Source organism: Oncorhynchus tshawytscha, linkage group LG11 (assembly GCF_018296145.1).
Source record: "Oncorhynchus tshawytscha isolate Ot180627B linkage group LG11, Otsh_v2.0, whole genome shotgun sequence".
In the NCBI taxonomy this organism is placed as follows: domain Eukaryota; kingdom Metazoa; phylum Chordata; class Actinopteri; order Salmoniformes; family Salmonidae; genus Oncorhynchus; species Oncorhynchus tshawytscha.
This window is the reverse complement of record NC_056439.1, coordinates 41,405,381-41,418,182: the sequence shown is the minus strand read 5'-3', so window position 1 is coordinate 41,418,182 and position 12,802 is coordinate 41,405,381. Positions and strand designations below refer to the sequence as shown.

The window sequence follows — 12,802 nt, the reverse complement described above, 5'->3', positions numbered from 1 at the left end:
CCATATATATCATGTACTGACTGCTAATCTGCCTGCAAGGAGCTTTACCTATGAAACAGCCAACAAGGTAGAATCCGCACTCAGCCGCTGACTCTCTTATTGAATCTGATCAGCCTTTCAGGAATGGAGCTCACCCACTCTGTAAATGTAAATATTATAGTATTTACATTTTGAAGTGTCCCTTACAATTATACACATATCCATTATGCAAGCTAACAACCAGCATAGATAACAAGCTATCTAGCTATCTAGTTAACAAAACTACCTAGCTAAAAAGCTAGCTAGCTTGCTCGCTCACAAGACTAGTCAAGTTAGCTGCGTTGTTGCTTGCATGTGATTGGCTGTTGTCCTGTGGGGTGGCACACAGCATGGGAGACAGTGTTCTCCTCTCAGGCATCATTCAGGGCTTAAATGCCTCACGAGAGCTTAGCTCCCCCACAAGCTATTTACTCAAGGCAAGGGACATTTAGCTTGCTAACATTCTAACTTAGAAACTGATAATGCGCTACAAACACAAATGAAAGCATGATGTTAGCATGAAATGTACCATTCCTTAGTGTAGCATTCAATGAAATCGTATGTGCTGATCCACTGTGGGCTGTGCCGCCTCAGCCATACTATCAATCTATCATCAATACGTCCACTCCCATTTATAGAGGTTCTCATCATCTAGACAAAACAGCATTGTTATGTCGTGATCATGAGATAAATAAGTTGTGACCTCGACATAACAAAGGAATAATTTTTGGATTCATATATCCCCTCTGGACTTTTGTAGACACACCCTCACATCATTCAGTATATGGTTAGGGAAGCAGATCAAGCATACAGCAGATTCAAACCCTAATAGAATTGTGAACAATATTGATACTCGCCATAAAGTATAGAAAAAATAAAGTGTATCGATATATAGTGTTTCTAATTAACAGACCTACTAAATCTACCTCTGACACTATCTGGTTTGCTGAGATTTCAACAGTAGTACTCTTTATAGTAGTCTAGCCTATGATGATAGTGTACTCGACCCTTCTCTCCCAGTGTGTGTTGCCAACAGGGAAACACTGCTGATGTGGAAAAGAAGCAGAGCAAGCAGCAGTGGGCAATGCAAGAAACAGGAAACACATCCCCCTCTTTAAATAAACGTTTCTTTGTTTGTTTATCGAAGTCCTTTTCTGAATTCAGCGGGGGGCATTTTTCACGTGAGACAGCTAGGCTTAGGGGACCGTGTAGCGCTCAGTAGCCTGAGACTTCCTCTCCAGTCCTGTCCTGTCCCAGACCTCTTTCTCTCCCTCTCTCTTCCCTGAAATGTGATGCTGGTGCTTTTCAGTAAAGCAGGCTGTTTTCTGCTGGCTTGCAATAGGAGCCTGCCGGGAGCCGATTCTGTGTAGAGTGTGTGTGTGTCAGTGTGTGTACCAGTAGACAGGCAGGGGAAAGAGCCGTCAGTTTATCCAGCACTCCTTTTTCTATCTATTTCCCCCTCCCTCCCTCCCTCCCTCCCTCTCTCCCTCCTTCCCTCCCACAAACCACACTCGCCAAGATAGAGGTCCCGCTTGGCGGTACACAGACAACAACTCAGCCCCTGATCCAGAGACAGCAGACGGAGAGAAGAGAGGGAGAAACGAGAGGACAAGAAATAGAGCGAGCGTCACATTCACATTTGTTGTGGCTGCAGCGACAGAGAGGAGGACAAGAGAGGGAGAGAGAGAGAGAGAGAGAGAGAGAGAGAGGGGGGAAGACGACAGACGAGTGTGTCCTTGAAAACTGCACCACAACTCTTTCAAGAAAGCCAGGAAGACTGTGAGTAACGTGCACCTCATCAGGGCAAGTGTGTGTGTGTGTGTGTGTGTGTGTGTGTGTGTGTGTGTGTGTGTGTGTGAGTGTGTGTGTGTGCGCGCGCGCACGTGTGTGTCCGTACATGACTGTGTGCGTGCCCGAGTGTGTTTGTGTGTGTGTGTGAGTGTGTAGTGGTAAACCTGCTGCTCCTCCTCTGACCTGCCAAGCTGGGAGTGCTTGCTGTTGGATGGACTACTATTGTTTCACTGCCTAGATGCTCATGACAGGGGATTATGGACAATACAAAACGCTGTATGGTTCAGGAGAAGCTGCCAAACTTGGTGTGTTTGTGTGTGCGTGTGTTTGTGTGTGTGTGCGTGCGTGTGTGTGTGCGTGTGTGTGTGTGCGTGTGTGTGCGTGTGTGTGCGTGCGTGTGTGTGCATGCGTATGTGTGTGCGTGTGTGCGTGTGTGTGTGTGTGTGTGTGTGTGTGTGTGTGTGTGTGTGTGTGTGTGTGTGTGTGTGTGTGTGTGTGTGTGTGTGTGTGTGTGTGTGTGCATGTGTGCGTGTGTACAGTACAATGTGAGCAGTTTAGTACCATATCTTTTAAGTAGTTTTGAAATATGGTTTGAGATTGAGAGCTTACTAGTAGTTGAACTAGTGTTCATATTTAATCCTCTATTGGCACTCTTATTGAAGCAAGTGTGCAATATTCTTACATACAGTATTTCAGTGTATCCCTTATCCGATTACTATATGCCAAAATATCAACCATACAATATACAGTATCCAGTATGCATGGTCTTAATTCTAGAAAATTTATTTAGATATCAAACCTATAAATACTACATTCCTTCTGTGAACATCAGTGGTCAGCCTCAGAATCTAGCCAATGTTTGTTGTGTATATTTAGAATATCAGCAGATTCTCTGGAGCGATGTGATGTGAGGCCTTTTTCACCAGCCAATTGAGGTCACTCACTCAATAATTTAAAAAGTCAGTGGTCATCGGCCACATCTTTGGCCCATTCACAGTGAGCTGTGCCAGGTCAGATACACAGCGAGAGGGTGGGTGTCTGTAGTTAGCTGGTACACGACAGCAAGGCCACTTCTATTGAGGGGGTAAGCAGGAATGATATCTGGAGAAATTACAGCTCTTGTTTAAGTGAATGAAGGTGTGTTTATTGCATTCTCATTGATACGACAGAATTCAAAATTAATCAGGATAGCTGAACCGCTGTACTTACAACGACAGTACTAAGAATCCAAATGCTTATTCTGAATGGCTAAATGGAGGGCTTGGAGGAAGCAACATGGCGTCCTAGCTCTGAAGTTGGCCAACATGTCTATATTCTATATCACTGTGCCCTCTGCTAACTTGATCACAATGGGATATTCTGCTATGGATGAATATGTTTGCTTGGATGTATCCTCTGTGTCTATTTCTGCACTGAGACAAAGCTGCCCCTGAATGCTGATCTATGGTCAGTTTTGCGCCTCCCCCTTCTAATGGTTCAGTTTGTGTTTTGAAGAGGGTAAGCTGATCCTAGATCAGTGCCTAAAGGTAGGTTCCAGCTCGAGGCCTGTGTGACGTGTGTTCCTATTAATACCCATGCAGAGGGAGAGATGCCACTGGCTGTCCACTGACACACACACACAAACACACACAGAGAGAGAGACTGCTAATCAGAGATCCACAGCCCTCAGGCAGCTGCAGTCCTCTCCCAGTGATGTATGCAGTGACATCACGTCAAGCAGGAAGTGGATTTTAGAAGGAATCATGGCGATCTGAAGCACGCCGAGCAGGACGTTCTTCCTTCCTTCCTTCCGTTGTCTTTATCTATCCTTCAGTCTCTCTCTCCCGCTCCATCTCTTGCTCTTTTGCTGAGTATTAAGTGAAAGTAACTATTTAGGATTTCTCTCCGATTGTTTGAAGTCGTGTGTTTGTCCAGTCTATCTCTCTGTTCTCTCTAAGCCTGTATTTATTTCTAATCCAGGCTTTGCTTCTGGCAACAAAAACCAAGTAAAATCCTGTAGACTTAGACCCAGGCTGATCCAATCATTAGTATTCCACTGCCATAATGTAGCCATCAACTTCAGGTCCCTTCCTCCTCCCCCTCGTAAAAATGTATTCCTGTGCATGGTGGAGTGTGTGTGTGTGTTTGTGTGTGTGTGTGTGTGTGTGTGTGTGTGTGTGTGTGTGTAGTACAGCAGGATTTGACTGCGTGGTTGGGAGAAGACCCTGTGCATTAATGTAGCGGGATAGACCCACGTTTGATTTTCTTTCCCATGAAGTCGCCCATCATCTTAATGACATGACCAGAGCCGGTCAGATCTGCATGAATTCATTGGCTTGAAACAAACCATTTAGAAGCTTAATACCATGGATTAGTGGTGCTCTGGATTAAAACCACGTTCTTTTCCTCCCCTTCCACTCTCCTGTGAGGGACCACTTTTAGTTCTCAGTTCCAAGTACACTTTTAACAAGCCGTTAAGTGTAGGATTATTACCATGGGATGCAGTTCCAAGTACACTAACATTAAAATCAGACGTATTGTGTGCATTTACACTCTATGACACTATGTTTCGGTATGTTTCGCTGTTTCGCTAGCACAGATTGGAATATGTTCTGGGATTCATCCAATGGCATTGAGGAATTTATCACATCAGTCACCTGCTTCATTAATAAGTGCATCGCCGACGTCGTCCCCACAGTGACCGTACGTACATATCACAACCAGAAGTCATGGATTACAGGCAACATCCACACTGAGCTGAAGACTAGAGCTTCCAGAGCTTCCAATCTTGCTTCCTTCCTATCTCTCCTATCTCTACTAGCTCCCTCCCTCTTTCCCTCCCTTGTTTGTTCTGTACTGTGCATCCTCTCCTTTCCTCTCTGTAAAGTGTACTATAGTGAAAGAGTGTAACACCCAGCCTCGATTGTTAGCCGATCGATAGCTATAGATTGTATCATTGGAAGTCATTAGTTATGGGTTTTATAAAGCTAATAATTTATTGTGTGTAATCTTGCAGAAAATGACATTTAGACTTGTGTACAGTGTTTTGGTTAGAAAACTTTTTTTCTCATTCACCAGCTGCCAGTCTTGGGATCCTCCTTTTATTCTCTCACAGGGAGAGAGTTTTTAGAGTAGAATCAAGTATAAATACTTTGTTTTCTGCTACTCTCTGAGTTTGGGGCCTACCGATCTCCACAAGGATGAGGATAAGGCCGGTTGTGGTTTGTCTGTCTCTAAAGTGAGAGCCATAGTGTTTAACCTGCGTGTGTGTGTATGTGTGTGTGTGTGTGTGTGTGTGTGTGTGTGTGTGTGTGTGTGTGTGTGTGTGTGTGTGTGTGTGTGTGTGTGTGTGTGTGTGTGTATGTGTGTGTGTGTGTGTGTGTGTGTGTGTGTGTGTGTGTGTGTGTGTGTGTGTGTGTGTGTGTGTGTGTGTGTGTGTGTGTGTGTGTGTGTGTGTGTGTGTGTGTGTGTGTGTGTGTGTGTGTGTGTGTGTGTGTGTGATGGAGAAAGCCCCTAGGTGGTGTGCTGAGTGCCCATGCAGGTTGCTCTGGTAATTGTTGATACCATCATGCCCCTCTGAGTTCTGACAGAAAGCCCTTCAATAAACTTCCTACAATATAATTCTGGGCCGGCCACAATGCACATTAAGCTTGGGACGCCACGTTGACTAAATCCTTTATTGGTGAAGGTACTGAGTGGCGTTAATAACTAAAGACTGATGGTGTATATAAAGAGTGATGTGTGTATATCAAGACTGATGGTTTATATAAAGACTGATGGTGTGTATATAAAGTCTGATGGTGTATATAAAGACTGATGGTGTTTATATAAAGAATAATGGTGTGTGTATATAAAGACTGATGGTGTGTATATAAAGACTGATGGTTTGTATATAAAGACGGATGGTGTATATAAAGACTGATGTGTGTATATAAAGACTGATGGTGTGTATATAAAGATTGATGGTGTTTATAAAGACTGATGGTGTGTATAAAGATTGATGGTGTGTATATAAAGACTGATGGTGTATATAAAGACTGATGGTGTGTATATAAAGACTGATGGTGTGTATAAAGACTGATGGTGTGTATATAAAGACTGATGGTGTTTATATAAAGACTGATGGTGTGTATATAAAGACTGATGGTGTGTATATAAAGACTGATGGTGTATTTAAAGAGTGATGGTGTGTATATAAAGTCTGATGGTGTATATAAAGAGTGATGGTGGGTATATAAAGATTGATGGTGTGTATATAAAGACTGATGGTGTGTATATAAAGACTGATGGTGTACATAAAGACTGATGTTGTGTATATAAAGACTGATGGTGTATATATAAATACTGATGGTGTATATAAAGACTGATGGTATATATAAAGACTGGTGGTGTGTATATAAAGACTGATGGGATTTATATAAAGACTGATGGTGCATATAAAGACTGATGGTGTGTATATAAAGACTGATGGTATATATAAAGACTGATGGTGTATATAAAGACTGATGGTATATATAAAGACTGATGGTGTATATAAAGACTGATGGTGTATATAAAGACTGATGGTGTATATAAAGACTGATGGTATATATAAAGACTGATGGTGTATATAAAGACTGATGGTGTGTATATAAAGACTGATGCTGTGTATATAAAGACTGATGGTGTATATAAAGAGTGATGGTGTGTATATAAAGAGTGATGGTGTATATAAAGACTGATGGTGTTTATATAAAGACTGATGGTGTATATAAAGACTGATGGTGTGTATATAAAGATTGATGGTGTGTATAAAGACTGATGGTGTGTATATAAAGACTGATGGTGTGTATATAAAGACTGATGGTGTGTATATAAAGACTGATGGTGTGTATATAAAGTCTGATGGTGTATATAAAGAGTGACGGTGTGTATATAAAGACTGATGGTGTATATAAAGACTGATGGTGTATATAAAGACTGGTGGTGTGTATATAAAGACTGGTGGTGTGTATATAAAGACTGATGGTATTTATATAAAGAATGATGGTGTGTATATAAAGACTGATGGTGTATATAAAGACTGATGGTGTGTATATAAAGACTGATGGTGTATATATAAAGACTGATGGTGTTTATATAAAGACTGATGGTGTATATAATGACTGATGGTGTGTATATAAAGACTGATGGTGTGTATATAAAGACTGATGGTGTATATAAAGACTGATGGTGTATATAAAGACTGATGGTGTGCATATAAAGACTGATGGTGTTTATATAAAGACTGATGGTGTATATATAAAGACTGATGGTGTATATAAAGACTGATGGTGTGAATAAAGACTGATGGTGTTTATATAAAAACTGATGGTTTATATAAAGACTGATGGTGTGTATAAAGACTGATGGTGTTTATATAAAGACTTATGGTGTGTATATAAAGACTGATAGTGTTTGTTCTTCACTGTTTGCCCTTTTCTTGTGGGAGCAGGTCACAAATCTTGCTGCTGTGATGGCACACTGTGTTATTTTACCCAGTAGATATGGGAGTTGATCAAAATTGGGATTGTTTTCGAATTCTTTGCGGGTCTTTGTGGAAATATGTGTCTCTAATATGGTCATACATTTGGCAGGGGTTAGGAAGTGCAGCTCAGTTTGTGTGCACATAGCCAATCTTCTCTTGAGAGCCAGATCTGTCTATGGCGGCCTTTCTCAATAGCAAGGCTATGCTCCATGTGTCTGCACATTCCAGTTTGCTTAGTTTTTTTGTAAATTCTTTCCAATGTGTCAAGTAATTATCTTTTTGTTTTCTCATGATTTGATTGGGTCTAATTGTGTTTCTGTCCTGGGGCTCTGTGGGGTCTGTTTGTGCTCGTGAACAGAGCACCAGGACCAACTTGCTTAGGGGGCTTTTCTTCAGGTTCATTTCTCTGTATGTGATGGCTTTGTTATGAAAAGTTTTCGAAATGCTTCCTTTTAGGTGGTTGTAGAATTTAAAGTCTGTTTTCTGGATTTTGATCATTAGCGGGTATCAGCCTAATTCTGCTCCGCATGTATTATGTTGTACAAAGAATATTTTTGCAAAAGTCTCAATTTGGGGTTTGTCACATTCTGTGAATTCTTGGTTGGTGAGCGGACCCCCAGACCTCACAACCGTTTAGGGCAATGGGTTCTATAACATATTCAAGTGTTTTTGGCCAGATCCTAATTGGTATGCTGAATTTTATGTTCCTTTTGATGGCCTAGAAGACATTTCTTGCATTTCTTGTCTCTCAGATAGTTACATCGTTGTGGAAGTTACCTGTGGAACTAATGTTTAGGCCGAGGTAGGTATAGTTTTTTGTGTGCACTCTCTCCCCCTCTCTCCCCCTTCTCTCTCTCTCTGTCTCTCTCTTTCTCTCCCAAATAAAGGGTATCGTGAATGTAGCATATTTGGCTTTAGTTCTCATTGGCGAAATATATAGATGTTTTCACCCCAACAGGTCTCTCCACCAACATATAAAGCTGCCATATGTGACTTTTTGGACGACCAGACCGAAGTCAGATAGAAATATGTTATTGTTCTGTCATTCTCATTGAAGGCAAGAAGTGTTAGATCCATTTATGCATCTTTTACTTTCAGTTTTGTACACCAGCTTAAAACAGCTAAAAATACAATATGTTTGGTTATAGAAAATATATTTCACAGCGGTTTAGATGGTACAATGATTCCCTAAACTATACTTGCTTGTTTTGTCACATAAACTTTTAAGTTTTAACAACCAGGAAATGGCAGTGTGATTTCTGCATAGTGCATTTTTAACATGGCTTCCCCTGATTTGCAGAGCAGGTTTTGTTTTGCTGTGTAAATGAAAATTGCTAATCAATTTTACTCCTTATTTCATGGCATGTAGTTCCTGGCCCTCCCCCGCCAGCTGTCAGAGCAGACCCACGCTGAAAGCTTCATTAGCCGGGACACGTTTAGCTCTCAGCGCTACCCCGGCGCTCCAGAAGAGCACACTATTTATGCAGGTAACAGAGGTCAGAGGTGGAATCACGGACAAATGGACAGGGAAGTTATAAAGCTCCTACATATCCAGCTAGTAGCTCTCTCTCTCTCTCTCTCTCTCTCTCTCTCTCTCTCTCTCTCTCTCTCTCTCTCTATCTATCTCTCTCTTTCTCTATCTATCTCTCTCTCTCTCTCTCTCTATCTCTCTATCTCTCTCTCTCTCTGTCTCTCTCTCTCTCTCTGTCTCTCTGTCTCTGTCTCTCTCTCTCTCACTCTCTCGTCGGAGTGCATGCTGGGAGTGAGTCGTCAAGCAGGAGTGATTGTGAGAGCGAATGGAATTTCTTTTCACTCTATTGGGTTTTGGTATGTATATATATATATATATATATATATTGATTCGTTTAGTTGTTTTAAGGGTATATTGTTTAACTATCACTAAGCACGTATAGGGGTGGTGGGATTTTTGAGGTTGGTTTTTCGCGAGGGCACAACCAGCGGGTGGGGCTGGTTGCAATGGCCACTCGCGGAAATGTAGAGTTGGAAAACTTAGTCGGAGGCATGGAGTAAAGATTCCTGCTGCGGCCGGGTGTTCAGTGGAAGAATGTAGCTTGGCTGTGGGTGCTATCATTGGGTATGATAGCATCAAATCAGCCTCAAGGATGAATAGCGATATTCTTAGATTCAATTGAAAAGGTGAATAAAATAGTTGAGAGGGGTGTTGTGTTGAGGGAGACACAGACGCCGGTATTTCTGCTTATGAATCCGGCGAAGAAAGTTGTACTTTCTAACGTGCCACCATTTTTTAGAGATGAAGTGTTGGAGCGAGAGTTATCTCGCCATGGTCAAATCGTATCTACAATAAAGAAGGTTCTTTTTGGATGCAAATCTCCGTTGTTGAAACATGTCGTGTCTCATAGGAGACAAGTGCATATGATTTTAAAAAAGGACGGAGATGAACTGAATTTAGCGTTCAGTTTTAAGATTGATGGATTTGATTATGTCTTCTATGCATCTACTGAATCAATGAAATGCTTTGGCTGTGGGAGAGAGGGGCATTTGGTGCGTAGTTGTCCCGAGAATGAGCACGCTAAGCCTGGTAGTAGCTCTAGTGCTGGTGCAACTACCGCACCACCGCGAAGGGATGAACATGCTAAGGGTGCAGGGGAAGAGAGAAGGTGGGCAGATGTGGTTGGAAAAGTAGGAGAGGAAGGCATTGTGGATACGGGGGCAATTGTGGTAGATCAGAACAAAGAGGGAGGGGAAACAGTAGGTGAGATTGTGACTGCCGTCGCTGAGGTGGTGCTGGAAAATGAAATTGGAGGTCAAGAGGAGATTGAAATAACGGAAAAGGAAGCAGATGTTTTCAAAATACCGAGGAGTAAAAGGAAGAATTTAAGGGGTGGTGAAGGGTCGAATTCTAAGAGAAAGGTAGAGATTGATAAATCAGTTGAAGATGAACAAGTTGTAGACATGGTGGAGTTTTCTTCTGGGGAGGATAGCGAGAGTGAGTCATCTGACGCGTCACAACAATATAGTGAGATAAATGGGGTGGAAGGAAGGTATGGGATCGAGAAGATACGTCAATTTCTGAAGTTGACAAAAGGGAAGAAATATATGCAGGATTACAATGTAACTGATTTTTTCCCTGAACGTGAATTGTTTATTGAATCAGCAAAGTTTCTGATGTCAAACATTACAGGGGGAAGTTTGAAAAGCCCTGAAATTGCTAGACTCAAGAAAGTGGTCACGAGAGTGATAAGTGATGTAAATTCTAAAGAAAATGAAAGAGTTCAGTTGCAGTTTTAACTCTGTAAAGAGATGTGGTGGCTGTATCTTCCTCTGTATTTTTTTCTTTCATCCATGAGCAGTTTTAAGATTTCTTCTTTAAACGTAAATGGGGCAAGAGATGGTAAAAAAAAGAGCCATGGTGTATGAGTTAATTAGGGGAAAGGGAAGTGACATAAATTTTCTACAAGAAACGCATAGTAATTTGGAAAATGAAGTTATGTGGCAACAGGAGTGGGGGGGGACAGTGGTGTGTAGTCATAAAAACTCAAAAAGTGGGGGTGTGGTTCTCTTGTTCTCAAAAGGGTTTTTGCCTTTGTCATATGAGGTTGAAGAGGTAGTTGAGGGGAGATTATTAAAAGCTAGAGCAAGGTATGAAAACATCACTATGTGTCTGATAAATGTATATGCCCCAGTGGTGACAGTTGAGAGGGTATGTTTTTTAGAGACATTATCAAATACCATTGAGAAATGTAACAAAGAAGATTATTTATTTATTGCTGGGGATTTTAACTGCACAGTTAGCGATTTAGATAGAAATCACCAAGAACCTCATATAGCCTCAAGGACTTTTTTAACCTGATGACGGGTTAGGGTTCCCATTTGGGAACGATCCCTTCCGACGTTAACTGGGACGTGGCGCATGGAACGCAAAAATATTCTTAGAAATATTTAACCTCCACACATTAACAAGTCCAATAGCTCAAATGAAAGATAAACACCTTGTTCATCTAGCCAGCAAGTCAGATTTCTAAAATGTTTTACGGCGAAAACATAGCACATATTTATGTCAAACCACCACCAAAGACACAGCTAATTTGAATTAGCCACGTTGAACAAAATATGCAATCAACAACCGCAGGATTAAAAGAAAAATAATTCACTAACCTTTTGAAAATCTTCATCAGATGACAGTAATAGGACATGTTACACAGTACATTTATGTTTTTTTCAATAATATGCAATTTATATCCATAAATCTCTGTTTACAATGACGCCATGTTCAAAAAATGCTACTCAAATGTCCGGAGAAATTATGATATCTGCCGGAGCTAACGTCAGATAACAAGCAATACACATCATAAACTTTGACTAAATATACATGTTCTACATATAGTTAGAAAGATACACTTCTTCTTAATGCAACCACTGTGTTACATTTATTTTTAACGTTACAGAATTCGTTCACTAGGCTATAATATGAGACGTCGCTCAGAAATTAGCATTATGTCTCCTCTATCTCGGAGTCCACAGAAACCCATAATTAACACATAAATATTCCCTTACCTTTGATGTTCTTCGATCAGAAGACGTGGAAGGAGTTATACTTACCAAAAACTGCGTTTGGTTTTCAAGTCTGTGTCTTTAGGTTATCAAACACGACAAATTCCGGTCGAAATGCAGGCAAAATTCTAGTGGATGCGCATCAAAACTTCAAAATTACATATTATATGTCGACTAAACTGGTCAAACTAAGTGCAGAATCGAGCTTTAGCATGTTCTAAACATACAAAACAATCCTTCGCGTGAACAGACAAACCTACATCGTTTGTGGAATCTTGGAACAAAGAGAGCTCCGGACCCGACGTATGCATGAAAGTGCATGTATTTTCGCGTGACCCGGAGGTTTCAGCCCGCCAAAACTCGAGGGAGCACGCGATTCTCACAATGGCAGGCCCCACTGAAAGGGGACATCGCGCTGAAGAGATAGAAACTGTTCCCAGATCTGTAGCTGGTTGGGAAGGGTGGGGGCGATGACGTCAAAGTTGTCCCAACTTTTCTGTTGCCAAGAGAGAGTTTGGGAGAATGGCTGCCCTGAGAGTTCTGCTTTACATAGAGACATAATTTGAACGGTTTTAGAAGCTTTAGAGTGTTTTCTATTCAATAATAATTATTATATGCATATATTAGCAATTTTTGACATTTTTTTTTCTGTTTACTATGGGCACGCAATTCCTCCAAAGGGGGCAGTAGTCAGCCCTATCTTTAACAGGTTTTAAAGCTGTAGGGGAGTTTTTCAATAACACTGTTTTTATTTTGGGGTTTCAATATAGTAAACAACAGAAAAGAAAATGTCAAATGTTAAATTTTATTTTGGGACAAGCTAAGATGTCAATTTTTCTGAGTAGGAAACATAAGATAGAAACGGGATATGGGCAGGATGTAAGATGTGTTTTTAAAGGATTAGTGAAAGCAAGAATAAAAGTAGATAAAAGAAGTAGTAGAGTAGTAGAATAAAGTAGAATAAAAGTAGATTTT

The 12,802-nt window shown here is 41.0% G+C and overlaps 1 protein-coding gene across 2 annotated transcripts in view; it reads left to right on the top strand.

Annotated features, from left to right (window-relative positions):
- Positions 1–1,486: 1,486 nt before the first annotated feature.
- LOC112239153 (estrogen-related receptor gamma) overlaps positions 1,487–12,802 on the top strand; it is a 310,010-nt gene continuing 298,694 nt past the window's right edge. Inside the window, exon 1 of one of the 2 annotated variants that reach the window (XM_042330139.1) lies at positions 1,487–1,797. The gene's annotated coding sequence lies outside the window, so the exon portion shown is untranslated. The remainder of the gene's footprint in view (positions 1,798–12,802) is intronic. The other variant, XM_042330137.1, reaches the window with a different exon arrangement.